The sequence below is a fragment of the Mauremys mutica genome, chromosome 9 (genome assembly GCF_020497125.1).
Source record: "Mauremys mutica isolate MM-2020 ecotype Southern chromosome 9, ASM2049712v1, whole genome shotgun sequence".
Classification (NCBI taxonomy): Eukaryota; Metazoa; Chordata; order Testudines; family Geoemydidae; genus Mauremys; species Mauremys mutica.
The window spans coordinates 87,091,850-87,102,915 of NC_059080.1; the positions used below are offsets into that span (position 1 = coordinate 87,091,850).

The 11,066-nt window shown below is 39.4% G+C and overlaps 1 long non-coding RNA gene across 1 annotated transcript in view; it reads right to left on the reverse strand.

Annotated features, from left to right (window-relative positions):
• LOC123377381 overlaps window positions 1-10,345 on the reverse strand; it is a 31,293-nt gene extending 20,948 nt beyond the window's left edge. Inside the window, exon 1 of the long non-coding RNA XR_006582191.1 lies at window positions 10,254-10,345. This is a non-coding gene — a long non-coding RNA (uncharacterized LOC123377381). The remainder of the gene's footprint in view (window positions 1-10,253) is intronic.
• Window positions 10,346-11,066: the final 721 nt, after the last annotated feature.

Below are 11,066 nucleotides of genomic sequence, written 5' to 3' on the forward strand. Positions count from 1 at the left end.
GAATCTGAGCGGTGTAATATGTGCTCAGTTTCTCATTGACAGAGGCTACAGATCATAAAACTACCAGACATAATTCACTGCAGTTCAGTACTCTTGGATGTATCCACTAGTATCAATAATTACTTAGCCATTGAAAGGATAAATTCTCCAAATCAGAATACAAGAGATGTCAATCAGACCCTCCTGGCCTTGTGTGGGCTGTAAGCTTTCAGCGGATGTTATGTTCGACAAGCAAAAACTACCCACTTTGCATGTACACGATCTGTACATGGGGATGTAGCATCTATCAAATAACAAGCTGTCTTTGAGAAAAGAAATGGCAGTTAAGAAATTAGTTTTCCTTATTAAACATTTTTGGAATGTTAGGGTACCATTAAAATATAAAGGCCTTAAAATTGAGACACCCCTGAAAATGCAACAGGAAAATTTCTCATGAATAATTGTTGTAATGATTCACAAATAAAACTGGGTTTGAATGAAAAAAGCCCATCAAAAACCCATTTTCGTAGGGTGTAATATACCCCATGCTGGCCTGGCAACAAAAGAGGTAATGCAGCGACCACTAGCCAGGACTGATTGGCAGCTTCACAGAGAATAAAAAAGTGTAGAAGCAGAGTTGTGGGGTGGCTGCCAGAAGAGCAAGCAGTCTGGAGAAGAAAAGTCCTGCCAGCAAGTTGGTAAGAAGCCGCCCACAGACAACACGCCAGAGAAGAGACAACTGAGTGTACAGGCTGGATAATCCTACACAACTAAGGGAAATAGGAGGGAGTTCAGGTCACGCAGGAGGAGTTGAAACTTGATTCCATCTGTCTGGTTCAAGCACCCTGAGCGGGAAGCCAGTGGAGCGGGTAGACCTACATTCCCCTACAGACTCCTCAGAGAGTTAAGAACCAAAGGATCTCTGAAAACCAGGAGCAAGCTAACCCCACCAAGTATAAGGGGAAATCTGTATGCCCAACAGGACTTCAGCTAACATCCTTCATAGCCCAGAATGGCACTACCATGGGGACTCAGTCCAGAGGAGCTGACTGACCACCCTGCCAGACCGAGCGGACTCTGTGCAACACTCTGTCTGACCAGAGGGGACGCTGTTGCATTAGCACACCTACCCACACCATATTTAAAGACAATAAGAAATGTTGCCATTAAAGATTCATAAATGCTTTCCAACTCCCTACCCATTAATAGATTAAGGGGTAGAATAGGATAACATGCTGAATATGGTACTAAAATATAAATCTGAACAATTGCTAAATGAGAAGATTAAAAGCTTTGATAGCTATATTTAATGATTTGTAATTATGCATAATGAATGAGTATAGATAAGATAACTTAGAATTCTTCTTTTACATAGAATTGCTGGTCTACTTCAATTGGCATTATTACTGACAGACAAATACAAAAGTGCTGGAAGTTTTGAGGCAGAACCACAAACTGGTAATTACCAGAAGCCTTTTTCTGGGAAGATCGAGGAACAGGGTGACACAAAACAACATGACAGAAAAACTGCATAAACAGTAAAAAAAAATGCATAAGCTGGGTAAATTGAAGCTTGCATATGGTTAATGAATGGGTTACATAAATAAATAGGTAATGAGCTAAAAGCTGACTGAAGAAAAGTTATATAATACAGAATATAAAGATATTTAAGAATTCAAGAATGTGGCCCAAAATGGAGAAACACTGGACCAGAAACTGAAGGAATGGGACTGAAGGACCAGACCAAAGGATGAGAGGGGGCAAAGGCCATCATGAAGTATACCCATCATCCACACAGTGCCCTGGAATGTGGTAACTTGAACCCACAGACTATTCCATCTTGTCTGTTATTACTGTCTGGCATAAATATATATTCAGATATTATAAGTCACAACAACTCTGTCTGAAATGGCATAAAATAAATATTTGTATCCCTCTTAACTTTGAGATTTGGCACCAGCAGTAGAATTTCCAAAATATCACAAGAGAGAATATTTTTGTAGCACTGTACTCTCAATCTGACAAGAACAGTAAAGTACAATACAAAACATGAGCCCATTCTCAATAGATTTCCAGTCCAATGTTACATTTCTAAGATGTTTGGTTAGCACTCACATACCTTCAAATGAACTTTAGTGACGATATTCAATCCAAACCTAACCAAGCCTTTGTCCTTCCATCATGTGATGTTAGACAACTGTGTTTCAGCTAGACTACATCAAATATATGGGACTGTAGTCAGCCAGATTAGAGAAGATAGAGAAGGAAAGAGACAAATGAAAAACATGGTGACATTTAAGAAATACATGTTCCCCCTCCCTACTGTTGGCTAGTTGGATGCACCAAAAGAGAAAAACATCAAAGTAATCTACTGTGGAGTGGGTGTGGGAGAGAGAGAAGCCATTCTATAACTCTTTTGCCCTGAAAGACAAAGGTACGATGAAAAGTTGCATTATTAGGACTTTGCAGAAGCTGAATGACCTAAAATCCCAGACTGCACGATTCCTAAATCTGCAGGTAAGGAACCTTGTTAAGAGTCTAATCCCTGGCAGGAAAGGCATTGCCAGCAATCGGCTAGTGCCAACCACTGGCACCAAGGGGTTAGGGGAGTAGAATTTCTGAAGCCTTAGCTAAAACCTTAAAGAAATCTCTCTCCTGATATTTGCATGTTTTAATCATGCTGAAATATATATTTGACTTTCCTGGACTAATTTAGTGCATATTTTTTAAAAAGGGAAAGCTCTTTTGGAGTGTAACCTAAAGGGACAGATTTGTTAATGATGTACTCTCTTAACTGGTAATAGAGTGATTTTCTACTTGTCCAGCACCTGTAGGAAAGGTCGAACTAATGATGAATGAACCAATTTGGGCAAAATAAGAATCATACAGAACTTTTGCCCACATTTTTCAGCCCCAGAAAATGTCGGGCAAATCTGTCTCTCCCTTTTACACTCCTATGACTCATTGCTTAATTTACTCAGGGTTTTCAAGCTGTGATCCATACCCATTCTTTAAGGAATGCAAGCAGAGCTTGTTTTTCCCCTATATTGTTGGCTGGCATCCTTGGAAGTGTAAAGCAGCTTGGACTTCTCCTGATCTTGAGTGGTTTGGCCAAGTGACCATCTCCCCATTTCCAAACATCATGTGAATGGCTGTACCTAGCAGTGTCTGTGCTGAAATTTTGTTGTATCTATTCTGTTCTAGTTCAATGGCATTCTGGGGCTTCCATTGAATTTGTTCCTTATAGTGACTAGCATGTTGCTAGAATCTCAGAGCACATGAGGATTTCTTTCTTTGCAAAATCATTGGCTCCATGGACTTTGTATGTACTTTACTGTTAGGGTGACCAGATAGCAAGTGTGAAAAATCGGGGCAGGGGGTGGGGGATAATAGGAACCTATATAAGAAAAAGACCCCAAAATCAGGACTGTCCCTATAAAATCAGGGCATCTCGTCACCCTATTTACTGTGGATGTTACTGAACTAATGATTCCTCCACATATGCCAGCCTGGCCAAAACTGCACTGTGCAACTTAAACACATAATGCTAAAGAAAGGTATGGAGTGAACACAAGACCAGGCATCAAGAACTTATGAATTCTGTTCCCAAGTCTAATATTGATTCTATTTGTGATTGTGGGCAAATCACTTTCCTGCTGCCTATAAAATAAGGATAAGACTTATCCACTTCATGACAGTGTGTGAAAGTGAATTAGTTCGTGTTTGTAAAACACTTGGAAGGTGAAAAGCACGATAGGCACAGTGCTGCTAAAGAGGTTTAAATGTACTGAAATGTGTTAAAATGATATAAAGAAAGGTAAACCTACTCAGAATCTGAGTGTTCTGCATATTTTGAATAAATTAATAGGCCCATTTGCATAAAAGTTGATCAAAGTTTGCAAGGTAACTCTTTTCTAGAGAAATTAATCACCATCTCAGGAAAAAATTGCCCAACTCTATATGAAATGTGGCTTCAGATATTGATACTCAACATTCAAATGTTTGCAAACTTTTCAAAGCAAAACTAGAAAATTATGCACAATTACATGGAAAAGAAACCAAAACTATGCACAATTCTGCAGAAAAATGCAAAAAGGCAGAAAGTGTAGAAAAACAACCATCTGTTTTGCCCAGTTTCAGCCCCGATCATAAAATGAAGTAAAAAAGATACACTTTGAGCTGAGATTTGAAGACAATAAGTGACTAAGTGGCCCTGAAGGGAGAGGAAGAGATTGGGCAGAACACAAGAAAAGTTGAAACCAAATGGTGAATCAATGAAAGTTTTAAATAGAAATTGGATGATTGATGTTCCCAGCTCAGGAAAATACTTTTGAAGCTAGAGCTTCTGCTGTAATTGAGTCTTCTTCTGCAAAGGGACTGCTAAGGAATGAATAACAGATTCATTTGCAACAATGAGAACTTCATTGCTACTACTCTGGACTTACATACAACAGCTGCTATGAATTTGTTTGAAACATGATTAGGTTTGCAACCCCCTGCTAAACTGCTGCCTCACCAGTCTTGGGACTACACTAGTTGTTGGTATTTTTTGTGTCACCTGCTGTATTCAATTGAAATTGGTGCTATAAAAGGACCCCTCATATTTTTAGTAGACTGAAATTACATTGCCCAGACATAACATGTTGTTTAGCAGTGACTGAAAAGGCACTCCACAGATCAAAAGACTGATTAAATACAGCTTTGATTTATTAGACCTTCCCACTGCTGTTGTCATTTGGGCTGCATTGGAGCATAACTTTCATGAGGATAAATTCACATTCAGACACTCATTCTTTTCTGGGATAAACTGAGTATGGAATACAAAGACTTCCTGTCTTTCAGAGATTAGAAAAACACCGTGATCATGAAAAAAGCAGCTACCTCTAAGCCTAGGACTAGGTCTTCATAGAGGAGAACAAATGTTCATTCATGACTATGGCCCACGTGTGTCCACAGAGACTCATGAAAGGAGGATCCAGCCCAGCAAGATGGGAGTTTTGCTTTAGTGTAATCATACTACACTGTGGTAGGGGTATTTTCATTGGTAAATGTTTTCTAACAATTAGAGCCAGGGGAACCAATTGTCGGGATATCTGGATTAGATCTGTCTGAAATTTTTCTCATGAAAATTTGATTAGATTTGGTTCAGCTGAAACATTTTGTGAATTTGTGTTGACTTCATTGAATTGCATCAGTTACAAAAAAATCCAACAAATCTAAATGACTTTTTGTTTCAAATCTGATTTCAATTGCATTTAAAAAAAAAGATTAAAAAGTCGTAAATGAAATGAAACATTTTGTTTTGGAGCAAATTAAACGTTTCATTTAACCTGAAACTCTTTTGTTCCTTTGCTGAAAAATTCTAAATAATTTCATTTTGGGTTGATCCCTATCCCCCAAATTTTTCAGTTTGGCCAGAAAGCCAAAAATCAGTTATTTGCACAGCTCTAATTATGGTTCTATTCTCAGTTCTGCCACTGACTCATACTGTGGTTTTATGTAAATCATGTCACCTTACTTCACTTATCTATATGTAAAGCTGTACAATCTGAGGCTTAACTGTTAGCTAGCATAGTGCTTTGAAAGTCTCACATAGATAATGATTCTACAGTTCCTACGTATTTGGAATAACAGTTTCTCACATGAATAGTTCCAATGAATTCACTTGACTACAATTCTTCCTGGCCTTTACATGAATCACGCAAAGATACAACGGTGGGAGGGGAAAGAAGAAACATACAGATTGGGCAAAACCTGACCCTTAATTATTTTTAAGGTCTGAAACTAATGATCTACACTAAATTAACCATTAAAATCCCTTCACAGATGTGTGTGCTTTCAATGTAATTGATTCCAGTTTCTCAGGGAAGCAAGGATAAACTATTTTGCAAATACAGGGCTGAGGGAACAAATTCTCAAGACTAAAAAAAATATTTTTTCAATAATGTGAAATATTTAGTGGGTTGAACACATCCCACTAATTCCCCCTGCCCCCCCCCGAAATGAGGGTACATTTCACAAAAAAGGCAAGAATCCCTTGCTGTGACAAGAGAAAAATATTCTTTCTGTACAAAATGGATGAAAATACACTAATTTGTCTTACATTATGCCAAAACTTTGGTGTGTTCACAGTGAAATCTGTGCTGACCTGCAGGAGTGGACTTTTTCCCCCCTGGATCAAAGCTACACATATTTTCATAATGCTGGAGACTAATATCCATTACCCAGACTCATGTTGCATAGCGCCTTCTTTCAATGGGGCTGCTTGTTGGGTGAAGTTCTACTCAACTTGAATAAAGATTGTAAGTCCTCTGGTTTCATTCCGAAGATGGGAATGCTTGTGAAATAAGCCAGCAGTGAGTAATGGTAGCAGAACTGGGCCCCAAACAAAGGACATTCACATCTCTTCTCTGAGTACTTTTGTGGTTTCTCAAACAGTGGTTGGGGGATGATTTTGAGATTTTCACTAAGGTTAATGAAACTGCGCCTCTGGAGCAAAAGATGTATTTAGTGCTATTCACATTTTCCCCCAAGGAACTGAGCACATTCTGTTAATCTTGAAGCAGTATTTCATTCTGGGGATTTATAGGATATTTGATTAACTATCACCACATCTGCACTAAAGAAATTCCTCTAGATGAAGATGCTGTTAATGTTACTGTGCAATATTAGTCTGAAATAAGGTTGCTAGGGGCGAGAGACAGTGTGAAAGCAGAGTCTTTATGAAAATCCCCCTTGAGGCTTCAGCTTTAGGAGTAGGCCTCACAGTCTACTCTGTGTGGGGAGAAAAAGTAAATCTCATCTCTCTAAAGAGTCAAATTCAGAGCAACTCTGTGAGGGAATCATGTCAGAAATGTTCTCAGCCAGAGCCCTCTCTCTTTGGTTTTACTGAACTAAGATAATTAAAGTCAAGGGTTTGCCTATGTGGATCCAATTGCAGGATCAGGACCTAAAAGATCCTTCAAATCTTGGTCCTACATTTCTTTACACCAAAGCATAAAGCGGATGGAGAAATAGATATTGTTGACATTGAATATAAATGAGGATAAAATAACTTCTTTCTGACCCTAGCAATAATGAGGTATATCCCTTTAACTGAACAAGTGTCCACAATGTAACTAATATTATTTAGGTGAACTTATTAAAGTAGAAGCAAGGAAAAATAATACAATTAAAAACAATATAGGATTTTCTTCCCCAGTCACTTCTTATAATTGTATTGATTTGCAATTCATCATTCTATTTAAGATTCAATATTAACACAATTGTAATGTATCAACCTTCCTCCGAAATCAATCCCATAGCCATTGCCAGGCCCCATTATGAAGTAATAGCAATGTTAATTTTATTCTGCCAAGTGAAAATTGACTGATTTATCACACCATTATAGAACCATGCTGCTCTTTGAATTTGTTTGCAAAATAAAGTGTGGCAAGAGAAGAAAACATACTAACGTGACTGCACGTTCTGCTGAAAATAGCAGTGAGAAGAAAGAGTTATAACTCACAAAAATTAGCAGTGATTTTTGGGAAAAGAATGTAGGCCAGATACTCCAATGGTGTAAATTAGCGTAGCTCTGTGAACTTCATATCCCCCCAGAAGCTTCTGACTTCATTGGAGCTACACTAACTTACAGCAGGTGAGAATCTAGTCCTCAGTGCAATATACTTTAGCAATTGGAGCAACACCATTGGATATGTTTAACAGATTGGAATTAAATTAATAATTTTTGTTGATGATGTGCAGGATGGAATATAATCCAGCTGAACCTGACATGTCTCAGCTCTGCAGGGCTAAAGGCTTTTCAATGCAGTTGGATACATGGTATAGACCAGACTTTGGCAGCCTGAACCACTTTTTATTGGCCCATTTTTAAAACCTTCCAGTTTTAGAACCTCCAAAACCACAGACTTCTCCCACTTCATCTGAAGAGAAACTCCTTTGGCTATAAATAGCAGGCAGTTACCGTCAATTGGCTCTTGCCAATTATCAGACAGAGACATAATTGCACTCACTAAAACAGTGTGGGACACAAACATTTTATAAATGGAAAGCGATTTGCTCAAATTAAGTTCTAGAAATGGACAAAGGTTCTCATTGTTTACAAACTAATTTGCCTGCACCTAATTTCAAAACTGGCTCATCCTAAAATGAATCTTTTACAGACCATTTTCATATACTATAAATTTGTCTTTTGCCCCTACTGATTGCAGAGCTAATTTACTAGTGAACAGAAGCAGCGAATAATATTACATGTTCTAAAGTATCTGAGATACATGAAAAAAGACCAGCCATTAATGTTTGGTATTATTTAGATTTTTTAATATTTTTTTTGACTGCTGGCATTATGCAAAGTGCAGTCATTTTAGTCATTGCTTCAGTTGCCACTAACTTTTCACAAGGACGTGTTTCATGGCCTGGAGCATTGCTTAATAAAAAATAAGCAAAAATACCTGTTTTTAATTATGTAAAAGGCAAAATAAGCTAACCTTTACTGATAACATATATTGAACTTGAATAAAGCACTAGCTGCCTTAGCAGAAGCCTGAGGGCCTCATGTGATACCATGAAAAATGGAGAAGAGAAGTGCAATTATAAAAATGCTGCAAGTACTACTTAGATTATAATTTTGGCCCTGTCTAATTGTAAAACATTCTATTCTACTTGGAGTAAATTACCTAGTGCATGGTGCTGACTTTTTTTGTTATACATTCAATATTTTGTGTTCTGGTCATTTGGTTGTTTCTACTTTTATCGGTGAATCCTATTAGAAGATGCGTCGATAACCTGGATAGAAACCTTCTCAGACTTTACACACAAATGGCCAGTGCCAAATAGGACAGGACTTTGAAAGTTTTAAATAGCTTTGTGTAGACATCCATTGGGAATAGACATGTTCAATAAAACTAGTTTATCTTGATACTGGAGAATGTTTATTCTCAGATCTCAAAAATCTGAGACAAAACAATGGCAATGAGAGGCTCAGTACCTGCTGCCATGCTAAAGAGAACAAGATAACATGCATTAAAGAACTGGCAACAAAGAAAATAGAACAATGAATAGAAAAAACAAAAAACAGTAACAAGGACAAGGAAAACAGGATCTGAGAAGACTGAGGTAAAAAGATGAAGCTGGAGAACAAAAACAACAGGTAGCAGATTCCTATCCTAACTATAATCCTAACTCAACCATCTCTGCACATTTGTTGGCACTTCTCCCTAGAAAATGTGCTTAATAAGCATCCCTTGATTAAGCCTCACTATACCCACGTTACCCATATATCTCTCCACATTACAATGGGATAATTGAGGCACAGAGAGCTTAATTACTTAGCCATGGTCGTTGTGAGAGCTGATACTAGAATTGAGGGGTGCAGGGCCGGCACAACCCATTAGGCGACCTAGGCGGTCGCCTAGGGCACTAACATTTGGGGGGCAGTGACTGCGGTGGCCGGACCTTCCGCTGCCTCTGTCGGGGGCGGTATTTCAGGGGCGGAACCTTCCACTGCCTCTGTCGGGAGCGGCATTTTGGGGGCGGGACCTTCCGCCACCTAGGGTGGCAAAAAACCTGGCGGCGCTCCTGGAGGGGTGTGATTATTTGGGATCGGGAAGTAATTTTCCTCCAGGTCAGTTGGCAGAAGCCCTGGGGGGTTTTCGCCTTCCTCTGCAGCATGAGGCACGGGTCACTTGCTGGAAGATTCTCTGCACCTTGAAGTCTTTAAACCATGATTTGAGGACTTCAGTGGCTCAGACACAGGTTTGATACAGGAGTGGGTGGGTGAGATTCTGTGGCCTGCATTGTGCAGGAGGTCAGATTAGATGATCATAATGGTCCCTTCTGACCTTAAAGTCTATGATTCTATGATTCTGTTTTGTGCCCCTAAGAAATACAGCCCAGAGCTCAGCCTAGGGAGAGTGGGGGCTAAAATGGCTGTTAGCTACCATTGGCCCGCCTGATCCTGAGCACTTCCAGAGGATGGAGAGAACCTGCAATAATTTAGACACCCCAGGGAACTGTCTAAGTCATGGCAGTCTTATTGGTCTGCCCTATAGGTTGCAGTATTGCTTGTATGACTGTTTTGCTCAGTTCTGGCAAGAAGTGACTCCTCCCCCAGCCAGATCTGATGCTTTCCAGGCCCCTTATGTGCTCCAAACCTTTTACATGGTGTATGGGGCTGAAGGAGGGAAAGCTAATTTGACCCTAGATATCTAGCTTTGCAAACCTATGCTTTAATCCCTATACCACAATGCTTTGCCTTTACTTGCTGTTGGTACCTGGTAATGACAGTGTTTGTCACCATGACAGTTCTTTTCTCAGGGACAGGGGCACTGCTCTCAGTATTGGTGGCTTCCTTCTTGCTTCTTGGAGAGAACCTTTGGCTCACTTTGGATTCTTTTCCTGTAATGTGACATCAATTATGAGAGTGTTGATTCTGTCCTCCCCCACCCCCCACGCCACAAGGTGCTACAGCATATCATACACCCTCAGCATTTATTGCTCTTGCTGTGGTACAGGCTTGTGCACCACACTGATTGTGCTGGTTCATGTTGGGTTGGCACTGTCTCACACTGAGGGCAGTATGACGTTGCATTGCCTCATGGAGGTGCTATCAGAGGAGGGGTAAGTTATTGTACTTAGGACTGGTTCTAGGTGAGAAGCTGCACCAGTATGGCAAAGAGATACACTAATGTGGTACCTTTCCCTATGGAGCCCCAATCAGATTTTACAGCTGCCTCCCTTGCAGAACCTCTTAGGAAAAATGGTGGCAATATTGCACTGCGAACCATCAAGGTGAACCTCTTTGTCTGAGAATTTTCACCCATGGCCTTAAATGTATTTATAGTACCCAGATTAAATACAGCATTTTCACCTTCTCTGTGGACAAATAGCCATCTCTTAATTGTACATCTTCTGTTTAATAGACTTTTTTTTAGTAAATAGTATTCTAATGACTGGGGAAATAAGAGTTTCAAATATTTGTCTGGAAGTTGTCTGCCAAAATATATGACTTTCTAGGTCTAGGAGAGTTTACCATTTCTTAGGGAAATCAGGGTATTTTACCCATATGTACCAGTGATAGAGCAGGT